Raw genomic sequence first — 7,878 nt, forward strand, 5'->3', positions numbered from 1 at the left:
CCTCCCTCATCTTCTCCCATGCCCCTTGCCCAGTCCACTGATAGTAGAGGACCTTCTCCCCTTCCATCTGACCCTAGCTTATCAGGTCTCATCAGGACTGTATTAAACAGTCTTTTGAGGGGGGCTGGAAAATGCTGCTCTCCCCTCGGGGGGAGGGGATTAAAGAGCCAGCCACTGAGTTCATGTCAGAGACAGTCCCTGTTCCCCTTACTAGTGAACTCACTTGGAGACTGAGCTGCCTCGGGCTACCTCTATGCAGGGGTTCTGGGTTGTCTCCATGCATGGTCCTTGGTTGGAGTATCAGTCTCAGAAAAGATCCCTGTGCCCAGATTTTTTGGTTCTGTTGCTCTCCTTGTGGAGCTCCAGACCTTCCCTGGTCTTTCTGTCTCCCCCTTCTTTCAGAAGATTCCCTGCACTTTGCCTGAATTTTGGCTATAAGTCTCAGCATCTGCTTTGATACCCTGCTGGGTAGAGTCTTTCAAAGACCCTCTGTGGTTAGGCTACTCTCTTGTTCCTTGTTTTCACCTTCCTCTGATGTCTATCTCATTTGCCTTTCTGAATGAAGATTGAGCATCTTATCCAGGGTCCTCCTTTTTGCTTAGCTTTTTTAGGTGTACAGATTTTGGTATGTTTGTCCTGTTTTATACATCTAAAATGCACTTATAAGTGAGTACATACCATGTGTGTCTTTCTGCTTCTGGGATAGGCCACTCAGGATGACCTTCTCTAGTTCCCACCATTTGCCTGCAGATTTTATGATTTCCTTGTTTTTAATTGCTGTTTAATTCCTTGTTTGTAGTTCCATTGTGTAAATGTACCACAATTTCTGTATCCATTCCTCTGCTGAGGGGCATCTGGGTTGTTTCCAGGTTCTGGCTATTATGAATAAAACTGCTACAAACATGGTTGAGCAAATGTCCTTGTTGTATACGTATCTTTTGTATATATGCCTAGGAGTGGTATAGCTGGATCTTGAGGAAGTGCTATTCCTAATTGTCTGAGAAAGTGCCAGATTGATTTCCAAAGTGGTTGTACAAGTTTACATTCCCACCAGCAGTGGAGGAGGGTTCCCATTTCTCCACATCCTCTCCTGCATGTCTTGTCACTTGAGTTCTTGATCTTAACCATTCTGATGGGTGTAAGGTGAAATCTTAGGGTCGTTTTGATTTGCATTTGCCTGATGACTAAGGATGTTGAGCATTTCTTTAAGTGTTTCTCTGCCATTCAATATTCCTCTATTGAGAATTCTCTGTTTAGCTCTGTACCCCATTTTTAATTGGATTAGTCGCTGTTTAACTTCTTGAATTCTTTATATATTCTGGATGTTAGTCCTCTGTCAGATAAAGGGTTGGTGAAGATCCTTTCCCAATCTGTAGACTGTTGTTTTGTTCTGATGACAGTGTCTTTTGCTTTACAGAAATGTTTCAGTTTCATGAGGTCCCATTTATTGATTGTTGCTCTTAGAGCCTGTGCTGCTGATGCTCTGTTTAGGAAGTTATCTCTTGTGCCAACGAGCTCAAGACACTTCTCCCCTTTTTCTTCTGACAGATTTAATGTGTCTGGTTTTATGTTGAGGTCTTTGATCCACTTGGACTTTAGTTTTGTGCAGGGTGATAAGTATGGATCTATTTGCATTTTTTCTACTGTAGATATCCAGTTAGACCTGCACAATTTGTTGAAGATGCTATCTTTTTTCCATTGTATGGTTTTGGCATTTTTGTCAAAGATCAGGTGTCCATAAGTGTGTGGGTTTATTTCTGGGTCTTCTATTCAATTCCACTGATCCTCCAGCCTGTTTCTATTCCCCAGGACCATGCAGTTTTTATTACTGTTGTTCTATATTACAGCTTGAAATCAGGGATGGAGATACCTCCAGAAGATTTTTTATTGTAGAAGATTGATTTAGCGATTCTGGGTTTCTTGTTATTCTATATGAAGTTGAGAATTTTTCTTTCAAGGTCTGTAAAAAATTGTGTTGGTAATTTGATGGGAATTGCATTGAGTCTTTAGATTGTTTTTGGTAAGATGGCCATTTTTACTATGTTAATCCTGCCAAGCAATGAGCATGGGAGATCTTTCCATCTTCTGATATCTTCTTCTATTTCTTTTTTCAGAGACTGGAAGTTTTTTTTTTTCATACAAATCTTTGACTTGCTTGGTTAAAGTTACACCAAGGTACTTTATGCCTTTGTAGCTATTGTGAAGGGTGTTGTTTCCCTAATTTCTTTCTCAGCCCTTTTGTCTTATGTATACAGGAAGGCTACTGATTTTTTTTTTTTTTATTTAATTTTGTATCCGGCCACTTTGCTGAAGGTGTTTATCAGCTGTAGGAGTTCCTTGATAGAATTTTTGGGGTCACTCATGTATACTATCATATCATCTGTGAATAGTGATTCTTTGACTTCTTCCTTTCTAATTTGTATTCCCTTGATCTCCTTTATTTGTCTTATTGCTGTAGCAAGGACTTCAAGAACTATGTTGACGAGATATGGAAAGAGTGGGCAGCCTTGCCTTGTTCCTGATTTCAGTGGGATTGATTTAAGTTTCTCTTCATTTAGTTTGATGTTGGCTATAGGCTTGCTGTATATTGCCTTTACTATGTTTAGGTAAGTGTCTTGTATCCCTTATATTTTTGGGACTTTAAACATGAATGGATGTTGGATTTTGTCAGCATCTAAGGACAATTGTTAAACTTTAAAATGTAAAGGTTTAAGTAATCATCTGGTCTTGAGATAGAACAGGAATAATATCCCAAACCCTTAAAAAATTCTTTAAAAACGTTTTAATAGTGTACATTAATTATATACAATAACATTTCATATATAGATTACTTTTTACATGTTTATTATATATATTACAGTTTATTTCAATCATGCTCAACACCAGCTTCCCATTACTTTTTTGTATCTCCCTCTAGTTCTCCTGCTCCCCTTCTGTCTAAAATCACGTTTCCTACCAGCCCAGAACTACATAGCAAGAGTTATCCTCAACTTAGATAGATAGGTAGATGAAGTTAGATGATGAGTGACAGCAGTGGTCACTTTTTTCTTTTCCTTTTCCTTTTTAAAGTATTTGACTTTTGGGTGTTTTGTCTGCATGTATAACTGTGCACTGCTTGCATGCCTGGTGCCCACAGAGGTCAGAAAGAGGGCATCAAAGCCCCTAGAACTGAGTTACAGAAGGCTGTGAACTGCCTGATATGGATGTTGGGTACAAACCTGAGTCCTCTGCAGGAGTAGTGACTGTTCTCCCATGGAGACATTTTTCAGGCCCCACTTTTTTTCTTTGTATGTGGAATTGTTGAAAACATAGAGGCCTTCTTCTTAATCCCTCTTCCCTATGGCAAGTTGGGAAACAATCTAGCTGTATTTAAAACTTGTTCTAGAATCTATCAACAAACTTTGTTTTATTTTAATTAAAACTAGCATATGTAATGCGTATCTACTGTAATTGCGTATTTGCTTGAAAGGACAATAACAATAAAGCCTAGGAGCTGAGCACTAAAGTCAAGAAGTCAAGGTCTCCCAATGCCTTAGAGGCCACTGTGCCACTCCCTTGTCCTGGTTGATGCTGTCCTCCTCTTCCAGTTCTCTGTCGTTTTACCAAACACACACACACACACACACACACACACACACACACACACACACACACACAAACACATCTACATATCTACATGAACCTTCAACTTTGCCTGTTCTTCTTCAGTTGTTTGTTGTTTCTTTTTGTTTTAGTTCTATGTCGTGTGTGTGGGAGAGAGAGAGAGACAGAGAGATTGAATCTAGGTGCCATGATTACTAAGTACACACTAAACCGCTGCCCTACTCCTGAAATTCTTGGTTTTCCTGTATTTCCTCTGTAAGATATTTGACCTGGAATTGAAGGCCTTGCCCAAGAGTGAGAAGCACTTTGCTACTGAGCTATAGCTATAGCCCTCAAATTGTTTGAGATAAGATTTTACTGTGTCTACAAAGAGAATTCCAGAATAGTCAGAACCCCTGTTTCAAAAAAAGCCAATTTAAGAAAAGATTTTACTATCTTGATTTGTAGTATAGCTCAGATTTCTCTTGAATTCACATTTTTTTGCCTTGGTCTCATGAGTTCTCAAAGCACAGCCATGTGCTACAATAATACATGACTTACTTACTGTTTTTGTTCAGGGGTGGTCAGCTGGTAGAGGGGCCTTTGAGACAGAGTGCCAGATAACCTGGGATGGCCTCAAACTCAGTGTTTAGGGAGGATGGCCTTAAACTTATCCACCTGCCTCCACCATCCAAGTGCTGGACGACAGGCATGCTCCAGACCCAGATCTTGTTTTGCTTTGTTTTTTAGCTTATTTATTTTTATTTTGTACATTGGTGTTTTGTCTGTATGTGTGAGGAAGTCAGATACCCTGGAACAGAAGTATTGACAGTTGTGAGCTGTCATATGGGTGCTGGGAATTGAGTCCTGGTTTCTGGAAGAGCAGCCAGTGCTCTTGACCACTGAGCCATCTCTTTAGCCCCACCTTTTGTTTAGATAGAGAATAGCAAGATGTAAACTGACAATATGGCAATTGACTATATCCTTTCATCCAAGTGTCTCTCTGGGACACCCCAGGGCTCTCAGTTGCTAATGGGAGTCTGGAATGAACATAAATTCAGACTTTAACAAGAACAGAATTCCAGAGACTTACAACAAGGTCAAAGTGCAGACAGTAAGTGACAGGGTATGCTCATTCCTGAGGGAACACTTCCTCCTCCCAAACTCAGGGGCCATTGCAGAAGAGGGGCCCAAGAGGTCATAAGAGCCAGAGGCTGAAGAGAACAGCTTGGGTTTGTCTTGTTTTGTGCACAGCAGGGTCCTTCCCTCAGGAACTCACAGTTGCTGTGGTTGCCTATCCATACAAGCCTGCCCCAAATGCAGCCAAGCCAGGCCCCACCTGTAGGAGGGGAGCTGTTGACACTTGTTTCTGCTGGAGTCAGTCTTCTTCAGCCTGTGGGCCTTGAAGTTTCCCGAGCTCTGTTGGATGGCCCCATGTCAGTGACAGATCCTGTCTCACCGTGTAAAGAAACCCAGAAACCAGCACAATACTGAGAAAATACGAAGAAAAAAAGGTAACAATGTAAATTAACAATTTTATTTCCCTAAAATTGGGTTACTAGAGAGAAAAGAGTAGAAAAAGAATGACATGAAAAATAATCAAATAATAGACAATGATTTCCCATGCCTGATGGTAGAGAAAAGTGCTCTAATTGAAAAGGCCACTGACTATCCAATACAATAGCTGTCAAAGACCTATACCTAGGATTTGCCTAGCTTAAGGAGAGATCTGATCTTCACCATACACCTCCACTATGTGGCACGTGTATACCTTGTGAGCACATGCAAAATAAATAAAATGCAATAAAACTTTTTTATAAAAGGAAGAGGAGCATAAGGATGGAGTGGGAAAGGAAGCTGTTCATATATATGGAAAGTTAGTAGAGGGTACTGGTTCTTGATTATTATGACATAATTATAAAATAGTCCTTATAGGCAGCTCCTGGGTTTGGATATTTCTTGCCCTTTGGGCAGTTTGTGGAACCTTTAACAGGTGGAGCCTCCCTGGAGGAAATGAGTACTTGGTTACAGCCTGAAGGGTTTATAGCCTGGCCCAACTTCTTACTTTCTTTTTCTCCTTCTTCACTGAGGATGAAATGTGACCAGTAACCTCTGCTCCTTCTCCCACCCTTTCCCTGCCACGATGGAATTTAGAACTTCAACTGTCTTCATTAGTTGCTTTTGTCAGGGTAGCTTGTCCCAGCAAAAGGAATACTGCAGCTTGTGTGGGCAAACATGAAGTAACTAAGCAGAGCTGCCAAGTCATGGCCAGTTCCTTCTGCAGAGGCATGGAACAGGAAGACAGAATTGGGCAAGTGTGTCTTTTGTCTCATTGTCATTAAGGGGACTTTAAGGAGAGGGCATCGGGGGACAACTAAAAAGAACTAAAGAGGTGAGTAGCTGTGTGAGGCCTCAGAGGCGTGATTCCTGGAGGATTTTATACATTAGTGATAAGGAGTCTTTAAAAAATCTTATTAGGTATTGTTAAATGTGATCATTTCTCCATGGTTGGTTGCCATATGTACCCTTAAATGAAAAGGTGCACTCTTCATTACCTTTAAGGTCTTCAATTTAGCATGGTGGCACATGCAGAGAATCCCAACACTCAGGAGACTGAGGCAGGATGATGTCAACGGTGAGGTCAACTTGGGCATCTAGCAGGGCCCTGTCCCCAAAACAGAATAAAAACAGATGGAAGAAATTAAAGCCTTCAGTTTGCTGTGGTTTTTTTTTTTTTGCAGAAATATGGGTAGTAGAAAAATTCCCAACTGGATGAGATAGATCAAGGTAGAGTGTGTAAAACATGTGATAAGGAAGGTCTGTCCAACTGTAGCTCAAGTGTTAAGCTGGATACTCCTGTGGGATACTGAAATGCTGAGAATGCAGACAAGGCCTGAGGATTGGTCTATGTGTATAAAGGGTGGAAGAGGAAGCTGCAGTTGCACAATTGTGTCTTCTGGCTTAAGCCTTTGGTTTAAGTAAAGATTCATTTTTCAGAAGTTCTCTAAGCAGATGAACTCTACATATGGGTCCGATGTTGGGGGAAGATGAGATAGGCTGTTGTAGGCTAAATTAGTCATTTGCTACAAATTGTGTTGTATGATGATCAATGAGAATGAAAAGATCTCAGGTCTAGTAAGCCAGATGGTAATGTGCAGGTGAATCCTTAGACATGACTTCCAGAAAGGAGGAAAAAGTGGGGTTCCTTCTGAAATTTCAAATGATGTGATAATTTATGCCAATGACTGGATACAGGGTCTGTTCCACCAACTCCTCCAACTGTCAAAGCACCAGGGTGAATTTCTAATTTATCACAGTCTTTCCTTCTGATGACACAACAGCAGAATTTGCAGTTTCCTTAAAGCAATATGATGGTTGCAAATGGTGGAAAATCCCCATTTTTCCCAGCATTCAGGAAATGGAGGCAGGAGAATTTGTGGATTATATGCTCAGTTCCTGTCTCAAATGTATATATGAAAGAAACAATCAAAGATCTGTTGTGGTTATTTAATATTTATTATTGATATATCTTTTAGTTAAGCAGCGGTTAGTCCTAGACCAGCTGTATACCCAAATCAGCACACAGAGACTGTGATTTATTTAATTAACCTAGAACACAATGCTGGGCAATAGTTATTCCATCCTAAACCTCCAAGTTGACGTAGTTTCCTACCATTCAGATTCACCCACTATACTTGCTTTTAGTCATATCTTAGGTGCGGTTCATCTCTCCATGTAGTTTCGAGACCTCTCCTGCCAACCTCTCTGCTCCTACTCCCTGGCTTCCTTTCCTTCTCCTCCGGACCAGGATGTCCCACCCTATACTCTCCATTGCACAACATTGGGGCTGGTTGTTTAATTGACAATACAGAAAACAAATCGTGGCATGTTTACACAAACTTGAGACAGTTTGTGATGCTTATTCTAAGCATCACAATGCAATGTCCTAATTGAACCCAGATAGTGGGATAGAGAAATCAACATTTGAATGAATGAGGGTAAATTGTGTACATTCCAAAAGAACATTATACCAACAAAGATCCCAGTAGGCAGTTCTTCTGTTAATGCCATGCCTGCTGCTGTCTTTGCAGTGTACAAAAAAATTTCTTTTCTTTCTAAAATGAAATAAAACAACAAAGAATATAAAATGAAAATGCCCTGCACTCTGCCCAAAAGTTGCCCATAAGTCTCAGCATCTGCATTGGTAGTCTGCAGGGCAGAGCCTTTCAGAGTCCTCTGTGGGAGGCTCTTGACTTGTTTCCCATTTTCTTCTTCTGATGTCCATCCTCTTTGCCT

Source organism: Meriones unguiculatus, chromosome 6, assembly GCF_030254825.1.
Source record: "Meriones unguiculatus strain TT.TT164.6M chromosome 6, Bangor_MerUng_6.1, whole genome shotgun sequence".
Lineage (NCBI taxonomy): Eukaryota > Metazoa > Chordata > Mammalia > Rodentia > Muridae > Meriones > Meriones unguiculatus.